At 34.6% G+C, this 14,920-nt stretch overlaps 1 protein-coding gene across 1 annotated transcript in view; it reads left to right on the top strand.

Annotated features, from left to right (window-relative positions):
* Positions 1 to 14,920, top strand: part of CSMD1 (CUB and Sushi multiple domains 1) — a 1,233,014-nt gene that overhangs the window by 817,346 nt on the left and 400,748 nt on the right. The gene's annotated exons all lie outside the window — the stretch shown is intronic.

The following is a 14,920-nucleotide window of genomic DNA, read 5'->3' as shown; positions in this document are numbered from 1 at the left end:
TAAAACCCAGACATACATCTAAGTATTTTCTCTGATCTTGTTAGGTATTTTACTATCTACATTATTCTCTTTTCAATCTACTGTTTTCCAATAATGATTCTAAATACGTAACTATGAATAATTATGCATAAAATAATAGTAATAATTAAGTACTTTTATTACACTGCAGTGTACTGAGATGCATTTTTACTTGCCTTTCTGTAAAATAAATTTATTTCCTCAATAAAGGACAGAGACCCCCTACCAGTAGGAAAAAAAAAAGAATTAAAAAAATCTTTCACTTATATTTTACTTTTCTGTAGCAAAATGCTGAATAAATGAGTTACAGTAAGTTGAAAAATGTACAAGCTATATGTACTCTCATAATTACAAAACATGTATTTCCTATGCAAGTTTTTGGAGACTGTATTCTTGACTTCTTTAATGTAGTTAAGGAAAAAATGTTTATCTCACCATACATTAATGCAAATGTTTAGTTGAAGAAAAGATCATTTTGCTGCATGCTTTCATAGCATATTGTTGAGATGTAAACACTGTTTCTTTGCAAAATATATTGGGTTCACTTTTTCTTAAAGCAGATTCGGTGCCTCAATAAAGGTATGTATTCAGAAAAAATGGCAAAAGTACAGAACTATCACATTGTAGAACATTTTACTGTAGCAGGACTTTGTCCTGGTTTCAGCTGGGATAGAGTTAACTGTCTTCCTAGTAGCTGGTACAGTGCTATGTTTTGAGTTCAGTATGTGAAGAATGTTGATAACACTGATGTTTTCAGTTGTTGCTCAGTAGTGTTTAGACTATAGTCAAGGATTTTTCAGCTTCTCATGCCCAGCCAGGGCACAAGAAGTTGGCACAGGACACAACCAGGGCACCTGACCCAAACTGGCCAACGGTGTATTCCATACCATGTGACGTCCCATCTAGTTTAGGAACTGGGAAGGGGGGGGCAGAGAATCGCCGCTTGGGGACTGGCGGGGTGTCAGTCGTCGGGTGGTGAGCAATTGCCCTGCGCATCATTTGTACATTCCAATCCTTTCATAACTACTGTTGTCATTTTATTAGTGTTATCATTATCATCATTAGTTTCTTCTTTTCTGTTCTATTAAACCGTTCTTATCTCAACCCAGGAGTTTTATTTCTTTTCCTGATTTTCTCCCCCATCCCACTGGATGGGGGAGGAGTGAGTGAGCGGCTGCGTGGTGCTTAGTTGCTGGCTGGGGTTAAACCACGACAGACTTCTCTCTGAAGAAAAAGTGCTTTTTTTCAGTTCCAAACTGAACTGTTACATTTTATTTAGTATAGCAATTAGAAGTGACTATTTGTCACTGAATGACCTTTGACTTTAAAGTTGTTAAATTTTATAGAAAGTATTAAATAACTTTCCATTTTTAAATATGGACAAGCATTAAAAATATTCAAAATGTCTGACAGATGCATCTACTCAAACTTATATTCAACAATATGTAGTCTCATTGATTCTGCAAAATGCAGTATATTTTTATAAGAGAAACCTTAAGTGTGCATCAAAAGAAAATCAGTGAAATTACTACTAATAGAAGAGAGTCTTGGCATCTTAATGGTTTCTTTATTCAAAACTGTTCCATTAATTTTTCATTTTCATTTTTCTTCCCTTGACCTTTCAAGAATTTTAATTAAGCATTGCTTTTCATATTTATAATAAAATGAAGATAGCCATCTCCTTGCTGATTGCAAGAAAGTTTACCCATAATGATACAAAAATTGGTACTGACTGTTTAGTGTATTATTAAACTGCAGTTTATGATTTCTATGGAGGCTCAGACTTACTTGTGAAAAACACTAAACCTCTGTCTACTACAATAACACGCAAGTTCGGTTCTTTCTATGCAATATATCTTTCTCAATGGATTTAGGATTTTGGTAGGGCAGAGCTTAATGAGATTGGTGTGCATTAATTTACTACTCTGTTCAGTGGACTCAAAAAGGCACTCTTAAGTAGTATTCTGTGGGCAGGTTGATAGTTCATCAGTCACAAGAATACACTGAAGGCATTGTACACCGACAGGTCAATTCTTTTGTTACATTCAAAATGAAGAGGTGAGAGTACAAGGCTTGAAGCTTTCACCCAGAAAAAAATCCACACTATTACATCCATCTGGAAGGTAAACAGATATGCTAACAGACATATTGATGATCACAATGTAAGAAAAAGAGGTGGAACTTTAAGTCTTTCAGTTCTGGACAGGATGGGCAATAGGGAATGAATTGTCTTCTTATTAATCTTGGATTTGTCTAGCAGTGCAACAAAGGAAGATTATTTTCTTAACTTCATGTATCTTGGAAAGATGGGTATTTGCATTAGGACCATGACTATTGTGAATGTGAAGTCTTAAAATCAAACATGGTTAAGGCTTACAGTATCCTCAAGTTGCTTTCACATAAAGTCTACATCATCTTCATCAGTATGTATCAATAAAAATCTGATATAGGGACTTCTATCCCCAAATAACTGAATCTCGAATTAGCACATATCCTTTCGGATAATAAAAGATATGAAGAAAAACGCTTTTACTTTACAGACTATCTGACTGAAATGGAACTTTTTTCCTACTTCTTTCTAAAGAAAAGTATCTTGCTAGCATTTTGAAACCTATGAACTTTAAAAAATCAACTACAAAAATAATTTTCAGTTTTCCAAAATAATGAATTGATTTTGAGATGTGCTAAAAGTTGTACAGATTTTCGTCCCTGACTTTTGTTGGAGTTATGAATGACAGAACTCTTGAAAATTGAACTGTGTATTGAAGGTCTGATTTTAAGATTAGATTGAGGAGTCTACTCTTTTGCCTGTCAGATTTGAAAATATTTATCAGCATACTTAGGGTCTGTGTTTGATTTTCTTTTCCAGGAAGGTAGACAGTTCATGACATGTTGTTACTGCGTATTTTAAATTAGTTTTGACTTACTCTAGCAGTGAATTTGTGTCCTTTCATCAGGTTAGTTTACACATAGCATTTTGTAAGATAACACAATGTTTCCTCTTAACATAACATTCAGTGTGGTTTAAAGAAGATAGTCTAGTTAAAGAACTGCCCTTGCACAAAAAATAAAACATAATGTGTTGGAATATTTTAAAGAATAAATTAAAAACAAATTGACACATAATATTTTCCAAATTCTACATTGTGTTGCTGGGGGGGGAGATTTTCAACACTAATTCAAAATGAAAACAAATCTTAACTTCCTATGGGGACTGTAGCATAGTTCCAGTTTTTAACCAACCATATCAAGATTGTTGTTAGTTAAATGTTTTTCTAACATTTATTTGCCTTTTTCTGAGCAACACAAATATCTAAGTTAAGCTTGGTTCTTCTCCTGTTTAAATGTTTTTCTGTTAATGCTCTGCTTATTTTGAAGAGTTGGGTTTCTTCCCTTAACATGTATTTGTTTCCTCTGGGTCCCACTATTGTAGCTTCTGATTGGCATCCTACTGAGTCATTTATTAGACTTTTAGTACTTGCAAATACAACTTTATGGTGCTCTTCTGACTCTTTCAAGTACACGCCGTAATTCTTAGTAACTCTACATTGTTTTAGTTGTTCTGTTATGCAGTTTCTTAACTTTTTAGAATCAGTTACTTTGGACTGTTCTTCTGAAGTCTTACTGCTCTGTAGTCTTTATCTCTTTCTTCTTGTTAGTATAATCTTTTCAGTATGTTTTAAGCATGCTTCTATCCCTTGCTGTTTCAGTTCATTCTCTGGGCTGTGGGTTTTTTCATAAGACTTACTGCCTTGAATTTCCTGCTGTTTTCAGTATTTTATGCAGTGTCTATAGGAGGGCAAGGCTTGGTGGTGTATCAGCAATGATACCTAGTTTTGCACAATATTTTTCTGACTGATCGCGGATTGTGGTATAGTAGATGTGCCATGGGCTGCAATAGTTCTAAGTTTAATGACCTGGTAAATGAAGAGTGTGTCCCAATTACTTTCTCCACATAGATAATAACTATCAGTTTGGACCTAACTACTTTCTTCTTCTTTAAAAAAAAAAAGTTATCCACTGCAGTTGCCATAATTGAAGACATTGGAATTAATTAGAGAGAGAGTGGGAAACTTCACATACAGTTTTATAAGGTTGAGCCTTCAGGTTTTTGTATAAAGGGTTTTTTTACATGTACCTTAATATGTTGCAATAAAATGGTATTTCTGATTTATTGCATTTCAAAATTCATTGTTGGGGAATTTCAGAACATTCTTAGTCAGGAAAACTTTCCCCATTTCACACCTAGGGAATCCACATACTGTTAAGGTTGATTTTGAGATAATTTCTTTTAAGAAAACTCATTCTTGTAAGATGCTCTAAAAGAGCATTCTTACTATGAAGTGTATGATAATATGCAGGGGTTTTTTGAATGAGATTATCTTGCTGATTCATGGATTGGTTCAAAGTTTGTGGTAGCTCAGATCTGATCTATTAGTGACATCCCTGACTTCCTCTTCCATGTAAGTAGATTATGCATATATAATAATTTCTAATGGATTCAGAACCTTTGTTTCAATAGACAAGTTTGCTCCAGTTAGATGGCATTATTGTATTACATTGTTTAACATTAGAGTGCTTTTTTTAGAAAGTGTGTTCATAAATAACCTGTTTCTTCAAAGCTTCATTAAAGACAGGGCTCCTCTCCCTCTGAGTGGCTGATCAGACCATCCTGCCACAAGTCATAGGATGTTTGTCAGCATGTCTGACATCTACAGCACCTGCAGTCTAATGCTATCCTTTGACTGGGGAAGAGAACTCTTGCTGAGCACCATGTACCTCATCCCTACAGAGTTTACCAGAGTGCTGCCACAGTACTGATTTTTATCTGTAGAACTTATCCTCTCTTACTGTACCACAGAGTTTTGGGTTGCAGAGATCTTGATCACCAAAAATATGTAGATCTAAGAACTACTTTCACTAAACTTTTGTGTATTCTTGGCAAGGAACAGGGTCATTCAAGTGATTTACTCAGTTCTTACTATTTCATAAGTCTCAGGATAGGTTTATTAGAGTGAAGGAAAAGGTCGTTGTAAATTTACAATCAACTCATTTATACGTCCTGTGCTATCTAGATCTTATAAATACACTAAGAAGTCCTTGAAAAGATGATTTCCCATGGTGTGTTGAAAATGAAAGCACAGTCTTGAATGCTCTTTTGTTGTTCACACAGTGGTAAAACTGAATTTTGTGCCATATGTAAATGTGCATACTTAAATTTAAATTCTTTATTTTTCATTTGCTGGACCAGTGTCTTTAATTTTAGGGAGATATGGCATCATTGAGAAAGGATTCACACAGTTTAGAATTAAAATTATTAAGGTCCCAGTTATGAAACAAAAAAATACTGGTTAAGTTCCCTCTTGCTTTGAAATAGGCTCATGGTTTTGTTTGTTGTTGGTTGGTTGTTTTTTTTTTTTTTTCATAATCAAGCAGGGTAATTTAGAACACAAAGTATAACTAAAGCAATTGTATGAGAAAGCAGTCATTACAGTTTAAGGATGAGATTTTAAACTTTCAGTGTCCTAAAATCTTATACAAGACTTCCCGGGTAGCCTTGATTCTGTTCAGTCTTAAATACATTTCAAAACCAAACAAAAGAGTCTGTATATTTTAATATAATATGCAAAATGTACTTACAAGCCTACTGGAAAAATTATGTAATAGATAATTCACTACAGTATATGTTCATACTCAATTTGAATTTAAATACCAAAATTGTAACACAGAATTCTATATATGTACAACTGACATTAGAAAAAAATACATATATTGTGCAAAAGAAAGCAGTTTATTTTTTAAAAATTATATTTGTGTTGCTGTCTGTTTTGTGTATACTTAGAACATTATGATTTTTGTTAATAATGCTTATATTTCTACCTTTCAAGACATCATGTGAGTGAAATGTAATAGCATAGCTTCTATATATTATTTTCTTAATAAGTTTACTGAAGCCTTATTGGATGATAAATACTGTAACACAAGTAGGGCTGGAACAGAAGACTCAGTTCTGGCATTGCAGCCATTTAGGATGAAATTTAATTTGCACATATGGGTGCTACATGTCTAAACTCCAATTGTACTTGATGGAGATCTGTCATATAGAGTCAAAACAGTGTTTCATCTTGTCCTAAAGCCATCCACTGGAGGCTGATCAGCTAAATCACTGTTTGGGCTTTGTTTGCTCTCACTGGATCCAAACCAAAAGGGATTCAGATGTTTTAAATTTCAGCATGCAATGTTTAGTATACACACAGCCTTGTGGAATAAAGCTATTTTACATGAAGGACATGCCTCACAGATTGAATTGAAAGAGTCCCATAATGGCCATGTGTTGAATGAAAAAGTGTAACTTTGGAGTAGGGGTATACCAGACTTAACTAAAAGAAAGTATGAAAAACAAATCTCTCCTACATTAATACATTTCCAAGTGTGAGCCTTTTAGTGAAACTGATATACCCAAATCAAAACCTCTTTCTTTATTGATTGTAGATGTCTCATTTGTGCCTTCGTTACAAGAAGTTTTGACTCTTGCTGTCTTTAAAGACAGTTGGAGGTAGTGATGGAAAAGGGATCAGTACTGTATTTCCTTGTTTGTGGGGAAAGCTACCTGAAGGAGCACTCGATGCTTCTGGCATTATTTCTTGTGGTATTTGATGTATTTATTTTTCTCAGATGATTTCTAACATTAAATGCAGAAACACACCCAACTCTTAAGTTTTTCCTCTCCTAAGGCAATTGCCACAAATACAGGCTGACAGTTATATTCCTTGTTGCTTACTTTCCCTTTGACCTTCCTCCTTCCATCCTGTTTTTGAATGAAGGAGACTAACTACTGAGCCTTATCTGTGTTCAGTATCTCAGATTTGCTTTCAGGATATCAGCTAGGTTTACTCTACCGAGATTTAGCTGTGGGCTGTGAATTTTCTGAGCCTCAGATAGATCTAAGTATGACATACTGAGTTGGAAATGGCAATTTAGAGGAAATAAAAAAATAAGGACTTTTAGAAAGAAACTATAGAAGCATACACATGGAGGAATGGAAAAACCGAAGAAGGAGACTTAGCAGTAAATTTGCTGTGATACTGTCTTTCATTTTACAATAAATCCATATTTCAGAAAGGCAGTTGGAATATATTAGCTGGTAATGCCACACTCAAGACAAATAAAAGATTCAGCCTCCAAACAAAGTGAATGTATTAGAATGTGGCAAAGTTTTAACTGGCAAGATTAAAGGCATATATACATGGCTTAACTATTAAAAAAACCCAAATCAAAACAAAAAAAACTCAAAACCTTCAAAGTTATCAAGACAATTTTGTTAAATACAGAAGTATGATATTTTAGAAGTTCTGATGCTTCTGTTTCCTCATGTTCTAATACCAGGTCAAGGACAAAGAAAAAAGAGTTTTGCTTTGATAAGAGGACAGCCTGAATGGCTGTTAAATTCTTCATTATTGTAGTCTATATCTTGCAAAACAAAACCAGGCTATTCTTCTTTGAATTTGTTTATTTTATAGCTAAAACAATCCCCTACTCAAAAAAAATACAAAAAAACCCCAGAATTGTATAACACGTAAGCATGCCTTTTTATTTTCCAATTGCTAGAGGTAGTCTTTAAAGGTTAACAAAAAAAAACATAAACCCCAACAACTACAGCAACTACACTTTCATTATTGGCATTTATCTTTTTCCAGCCACTGCCATATATGTACTTCTTTTGCTGCTGACAGTTGAGTTGTTGCCTCCAGCTTTTATCTTAAAGGAACTTACCCACTGCAAGTGCACTTAGAATTCCTCCATCATTTCCTTCCTCCACTATGTTTTTTGTCCTTTCATCCTCCTCTTCCTCAGTTTCTTCTTTTTTGCTGTTTTGATCTCCATCAATATATTTCTTTTCTCTTTTAGCTTTTAACCTTTTCTTCTTTTTCATTTTATATATTTTCAGAAAGGAAAAGATTCAGATACAAAATTCAAATATAGAATCCTGGTGGTTTTCATGGTTTAAATGGAGCTCAAAAACCAATAAATGAATGGTCAACTGAAATTTTAACTTTTTTTTTTTAACCAGAAGAAAACAGTAACCTTTTATTCATAGTTTGTCAATATAATTACAATACTATTAAGCTTAAGAATGTACCAGCTGGTGTGGTGACATTATTCCATAAAAAATATATACATTTAATTTCTTCATAGTGAAAGGGCTTCAGACAACTTTACCAAATGGAGAATTGGTCAGACTTCTTGAGCCTTTGGTGAATATCCATTAAATATACCTAAATATAAAACACTTTCTTAAGTACTTTGTACCCACACATTATAGAAAACCAGTCAATATATTTTTTATTACTCCTGCACATACATACACAGGCACTCTTACACAGAGACATGTAAAATAAACAACTGAATGTTTTACTTGTACAATCCAAAGCATATAAATATAGCAACATAAACTCTTTACTATTATTTCATTTAATTCAGGATATTTCCTGACAGGAAAAACATGTAACAGAGCATGCATCAGATGAGAACATTCTGCCACTATGTAAAAAAAAAAAAAAATCCAATTAAATCTCCACATACTTTTCATCTCTTGTTTGTTCTACAAGTTAGTTGCCAATTCCCATGCTAGGAACTATCAGTGTTACTTTGTCAAATGTATAAATCTAAGACACCAAGGTTTATGTGTAAATATTTTTCCCTGGAGAATGAAAGTGGCTGCAACTATTGACAGTATATCATACCTGACAATGTCCTTGGATGTTGTCTTTGTTTATATACCCTTTTTTTTCCTCCCTTTTTATTATTTTCTTCATTTATCAGGTACTCTACATAAATTATCTTTGTGCAGACCCTGTGCAGCCTGATGGGGTTGATAATGAGGATGACACAAACTCACATTTACTGCACAAGGAGACAAATGCTACAGAATAGTTTAGGCACCTGCAGTTTTGGGTTACCTCACAGAGCATGTTCATTTGCTTTGCCTTGAAACATAGGTGGTCAAAGTTCTGTTCTGCATGATGCTTACTGTTTATCTTCTCTTTTAAATCTTTTCTTGGGTACCTTTTCTACTGGGAAGATGGCAGCTGATAACTTATAGGCAAATAATAGGAAATTCTAAGAAATTTACTGACTGCATAGTGAAGTGTGTATATATAGGAAAAAAGCATTAGATTATTTTAAAAATATGTTAGTGTTTTCTGAAAATTATTACAATTTCTATTAATTTTCTTTAGCGTTACTATAGATTTGGTGTTTGGCATCATGACAAATAAAAGCCTCAAGGTATTTACATAATAAATTAGCGTCAGCACTTCATTTAATTAACTCGCTTTGCTGTATTACTAAACAGGAGCTTCATATTATAAGTAAAGAGCCATTAGGGAGAATAGTAAATGGAGGACCAAATCATCACACGTACGTTAAGATGTGCAAATCTCAGGTTTCAGGAAGATGATGTTAAAGGGGAAGGATAGATGTAGTTCTACTTATTGGAATTTTTACTTAGTATGGGAGATACGATAGGGTTTGCAGTAAGTTATTATAGAATAAAAAGGGTTTCAAAGTGTCATGTGGCAAAAATGGCACTGGGGCTAATTTGATAGCTGAGATTCAGCATGGGAAAAGCAACCTCCAAGGCTATACTATGTAGTCTGTACTAACTCCTCCATAATTTAAAGCCTTTAAGTGCACTGCCTAAGTTAGTTTTACTTCTTTAGGATCTATCTTCAAAGTAAATACCTCAAAGGGTATTGCAGCCCATTTAAGATCAAATTTTCCTCCTGGCTTTCATTAAGTAAAGAAAAGCTAGAATGATCAATGCTGACTGTGACAGGTGGACAGTGAAATTCTCACATATGTAAACATTTGTGTGTATATATATCTGTTCACAATATGAAGGGTTACTAATGTCTAATAAAGTAACTTTTTAAAAGTTTGGAAATGAAAATTAAATAATTTGGTTGGAGCTGTTTAGAAAACACAAAATACCACACAAATTTAATGCTACTTTGAAGTAACTAGTGACAAAAAATTCAATCCTAAAGTATAATCTCAGCAAAAATCAAGGTAGGTATTAATACACCTGCTGTATATTGTGAAAGGGATTTACATAGAATAGCATGCTGATTTGTCAGCTACTTGATCTAAGAAAGATGTGGATAGATTTGAAGTATGTTAGAGAAAAAGAACAATGGTTCAGCAGTTGGTGAATTGTATTCATTTATAATAGTTAAGAAGCACCACCACAAACAGTCAAAACCAAGATCATGATCCTTCCTATCCTCAGCTCAAATTGGCCTACTTTAGCATGTTAAATTTGACAATCTGACTAAATCCACAGTACAGGTAACAGGCTCTTTACACAACCTTTTAAACATTGCTTTCAATTTGGCAGGCAATCTCGAAGACCTCTTGAGGAATATCATGAACCTTAGGGTCTCTATCAGTCAGTCTGTCACATGTCTATGCGTGAGTCATTTTTTAAAAAGACTAAGTTTCTTAATAATTAAACCTTGCAACAGTATGCAGAGCAAAGGTTTAACTACCCTTTTAAAACATGGCCCTGTTTGCTTCTAAATATATCGCCCATAAACCTTCACAAGTGAGAATAGGTTTCAGATATCAGATCTACACATGCTTAATGCTCATCTCTTGTACTAGAAAATAACATCAAGTGCTTGCTTATCACAGCTTTGGTTATTTCTCTGTCTCTATGAAGAATTTGACTGCATAAATGTCCAGTATTTTCAGTACGAAGTAACTTGTTTAAAGAATTTTTTCTCACTCCTTACATTTTCCAGTATACTTATGAGGTAGAACATGCAATGAAATGCTGAGTTCAGTTACCTGGGTCATCTCTGTATCCAGTGGAAGAATGGTTTAGACAGAGCTTGTCAGGTTGGCCACCCCTTTTTCATGCAGCACTCATCTCAACATTTTACTTTTAATTTATTTAATAGGTAACTGTTATCACTGTTCCAGGCTCACTGGAAAGGAGACAAGTGAAGAGGTTGCAACATAATGCAGATGTTCTTTTGTAAAGAGACAAGTGAAAAGTGCTGGCTGGAGGGCAGGGAACCTGGCAGTTTTCTGCACTGTCACATTGCCTTTGTGATGGATTTGAGCAGTATAAACCAGAGTTCCTGAAACAGTGTTTAATCACAAAGTCACAGGAAGAACAGTTTCACAAAGCCAGAGGAGGGTATGTTCATAGCATAAATGCAAATAAAGAAAAAGAAATAATGTCACTGCAGGTTTGCTTCCAGTTCCTTGCCCAGATTTTTGCACTTTTTTTGCCAGTTAAACATGTGCTGCGTATAATTTTTTTTTTTTTCAAAGAGAGATTTATGCCTTAAACTGAGTAGTTAGTCCCTCTCTAGCCTTTTTGATTATAGGCCTTGCTATTTTATTTTCCTGTTTCTAGGAGAAAGCAGATGTTTTGCTAATTGGGCAGCAGAAGCTCCCCTTCTAAATTTTTAAAACGTGATGACCCTGATTGGATTTCATACATTAGAAGTGGCCTGAGGCAGAATAAGCTTGCTACATTGCTGAAATTGTGCCTGTGCTACAAAGCGTTGTGCCCACTCCCTCCTCTTTTTCTATGCACTATATCCATATATACACAAATTTATACTTTTTTTTTTTTTAATCCAAACTTCATCTTTGGCAGCAATAAATTAACTAGAATAAAATAGTTTGGATAAGTGTGACCAGACACCTTTTCAGTTAATTGTACCTTCACATGTATCAGGAGGAACTATAGTCTGTCTCTGTGGGGGAAAAAAAAAAAAAAAAACAAACATGATTGCTCAGACTCTTGGAAATAATATAAGAACAAAATAAAAAAAATTAAATTTACTAGTTATCATTAGGAAATCTCAGTGTGATTCTATGCTACGTACAGTTCTTGTTTTCTGCCTGTTTATTGTGATATGAAGAGAAACTGGTGGCTGTTTTTATGATACTTACTTAGTTAAATGAAATGCTAGTGTTATTTGCCCCATGGCTGGATTTAATTAAATTCATATGTAAAAACAAATCTGTGTTCAAAAATATTCTAACACTTTTTGGGAAATTTTCTTTTCCCAATGCTGCACATATTTCAAGGAGAAATGTACTGTTTCCACTTGAGTGTATTGTGTAGTATTTAAAGATGATATACATAAATATAATTTTGCAAGCCCTCCTAGTTATTGAAACATTAAATCACAGCAATAAAATAACCTTAGTGCATGAGAACATTCCTTACAATTTATTGCAATTTTCTTACAATGAAAAGCTGTATGTAATGGAGAAGTCCAAAATCCTATGTGAAACTTCTCATCTGATTAAATTGTCATCTCAAGAAAATCTGACTTTGATCAAATAAAACAATTCCAAGATTAAATCTTAAATTGTTCTCGATCATATGATGGATCATCTCTTATTTAGTAATTGTAATCTATTTTCTTTCACCTTCCACTTAATGGACTGTACTGGTTTAGAGAAGAAATAAGGTCTATTTTAATTTTTTTATCATTTTTTGAATGTTTTTTTGTCAATTGTAATTGTACCATGTAACGTAAAACTCATGTCTTTCCCAGTTTATTTTAAGAGCTCTCTGGGTGTTCATGTTCACAGACTTTAATCAATGTTGTAATCACAAAACAATACGCAGATTTGGTCATTAGAGGCTAACAATGTGGGGCATCCTCTTCTTGATTACCAGTTGTAAATTGTTTAAGGGGTTAATGTATCTACACAAAGCTGTTTACACATTCCTGCTCTCAACGGTCTTCTTTTTGCACCTTTCATTGTGTCCTGGAGCTATAGTAACTCCTGTATTAGATTAAAGAAAGCAGATGTGAGTTAAGAGCTGTGTAGTAATTTAGCTGATGCACGTGCCCAGAGAGAGAATCAGAGGACAAGCACCCACCTTAGGAAGTGGGGGATGGTGAAGAAGCTTCCTTTCCTGGACATAGAAAGGCATTTCTTTTCTTCCAATTGTCTTGCTGAGAAAAGGGAAAATGGAGTCTAAAACATTGTGTGTAGTTTACTATTTAAACAGTAAAATCATGACGAGGTCATCATGCCTTCTGAGTTTTTCATGCCTTTCAAAAAAGGAATCACCTGTTAGGATGATCATCCCTTTCCTCTCCAGATGGCAGGTAAGTAGGATGAGATTTCCCAGCATGGTTTTCCTCCTCTTCCCTGTAGGTGGTAACTTTCGTCATTATGACAAAAGGAAATATTTTTAACTTAGTGAAGAGTTTAGTAATTTAAATAAGTTATCACTGGAACATAATTTACTTACTAATCTTTCTGAAATATGCATAAGCAAAGATATCACCTGTGCACCATGGTAAAGCATTCAGAATTGAAGTGAGGCATGAACACAGGCTTCACCACAGGAATGAGACGTAGGTGGCTCTAGTTCCTAGGAAAGATGAAAATGGAGACCAGTTCATTACAGTGGAAACTCTTATTTCTACCTAAGGAGGAAAACATCGTAGGAGGAGTTCATTCATTGCTAATCAGTTCTTATTTCAAATTTGCTATTGAAAAGGGGAGAAGAACATGACAGATCATGTGGGACACGTGAAGTTTGAAGCCATGGAAATAAGAAATTTACATTTTCTCTGAACTTCATCAAGACTCTTCTTCTCTTATGGCTGTTCTGTTTTGCAAGGTGCAGGACCTCTGTTGTCATGGACTTCACGAACTCTGTGCATGGAGAGTTTCTTTCATGCAGATTTTAGCCTCTGTGCAGAAGTCATTCTTCTAAGCAGTATTGTCTGTATTTAATTATTAGCATAGGTACCTGGCAACAAAGTACAAATCAAGAGGATAAAAAGTCTACTGTATTTCTTCAGTTAAAATTCAGAAGTTTCTAGAGGGCAAATCTAGGGATTTTAAGTAAAGCTGAAAACCACATTGGCTGTTTAACAACTTTCTTGAGTTCATAGGGAAGTCTTGCAGAAACTTGCATCTGCAGAGCATGAGCAGAATCTCAGAAGGTGGGAAAATGAGAGAAAGAGGGATAGGACAAGATCCAAGTATTGCCTCCAGTTGTCCTAAGAGAATAAATTAGGCTATGTTTACATTAGCATTAGTAGTGCAGTGCACCACAAGCAGCTTTATAGTGCAAACCAGTTTGTGCTAAGGGCCTGAGGCCTGAAATATACCATGTGTATATTTCAGAGATTTTACTGTGGACTAGTTGTAATCTGCTTCTTTAGGCTGAATGCCTTTTACTGGGTGGAGAACACCTTCCAGCTTAGTTTCATCCACAAAGAACTCAATTTATCTGATCTGAGATTGCTCTGTGATGCAAACCAAAGCACAGTAAGAGGACATGACTGAAGATTGTTTCAGAAGTGCACCCTTGATCAAAGCCTTGATGAGAATGTATTTTTAATCTCCTGGTACAACTATCGTAACACATAGAGAAGGCTGGCATTTGCAGATACTTTGTACATGGAGGATTGAATTGGATCCATGCATAAATGAATGCTCAGAAATGTCCTTTTAAGATTTTGTATTATCTTCATGAAATTCAGACACAAATGCCACCCAACAAAGTAGTCTGAGAAGCTGGCTTACTCAGCACATTGCCTATAATGAATATATTCTTGCTACCCACTAGTTGTTTGTCGGTTGGTTTGGTTGGTTTTTTTCCAAGGCAAAGAAGGCACTTATGTGGAGTATGGACACAGGCAGAGTATGTATGTCATGTTTTAATTCAGTCTTTCACACAGTTAACATAATTCTTAGTACTGTTCTGTGTTATCAGACTGTCAAGTTAATGGCCTCCTGAATGATCATTCTTTTTAATTGTAGCTTAGATGTTTTGAAACCTTTTGATGTCTGCATTGTTTTTCTCTGTAATTAGGTGGTATTTTTCTCCCGTCCCTGATTT

This window comes from Haliaeetus albicilla, chromosome 18 (assembly GCF_947461875.1).
Source record: "Haliaeetus albicilla chromosome 18, bHalAlb1.1, whole genome shotgun sequence".
NCBI lineage: Eukaryota > Metazoa > Chordata > Aves > Accipitriformes > Accipitridae > Haliaeetus > Haliaeetus albicilla.
Note: the sequence above shows the minus strand (reverse complement) of the source record. Positions and strands in the feature narration are given on the sequence as shown.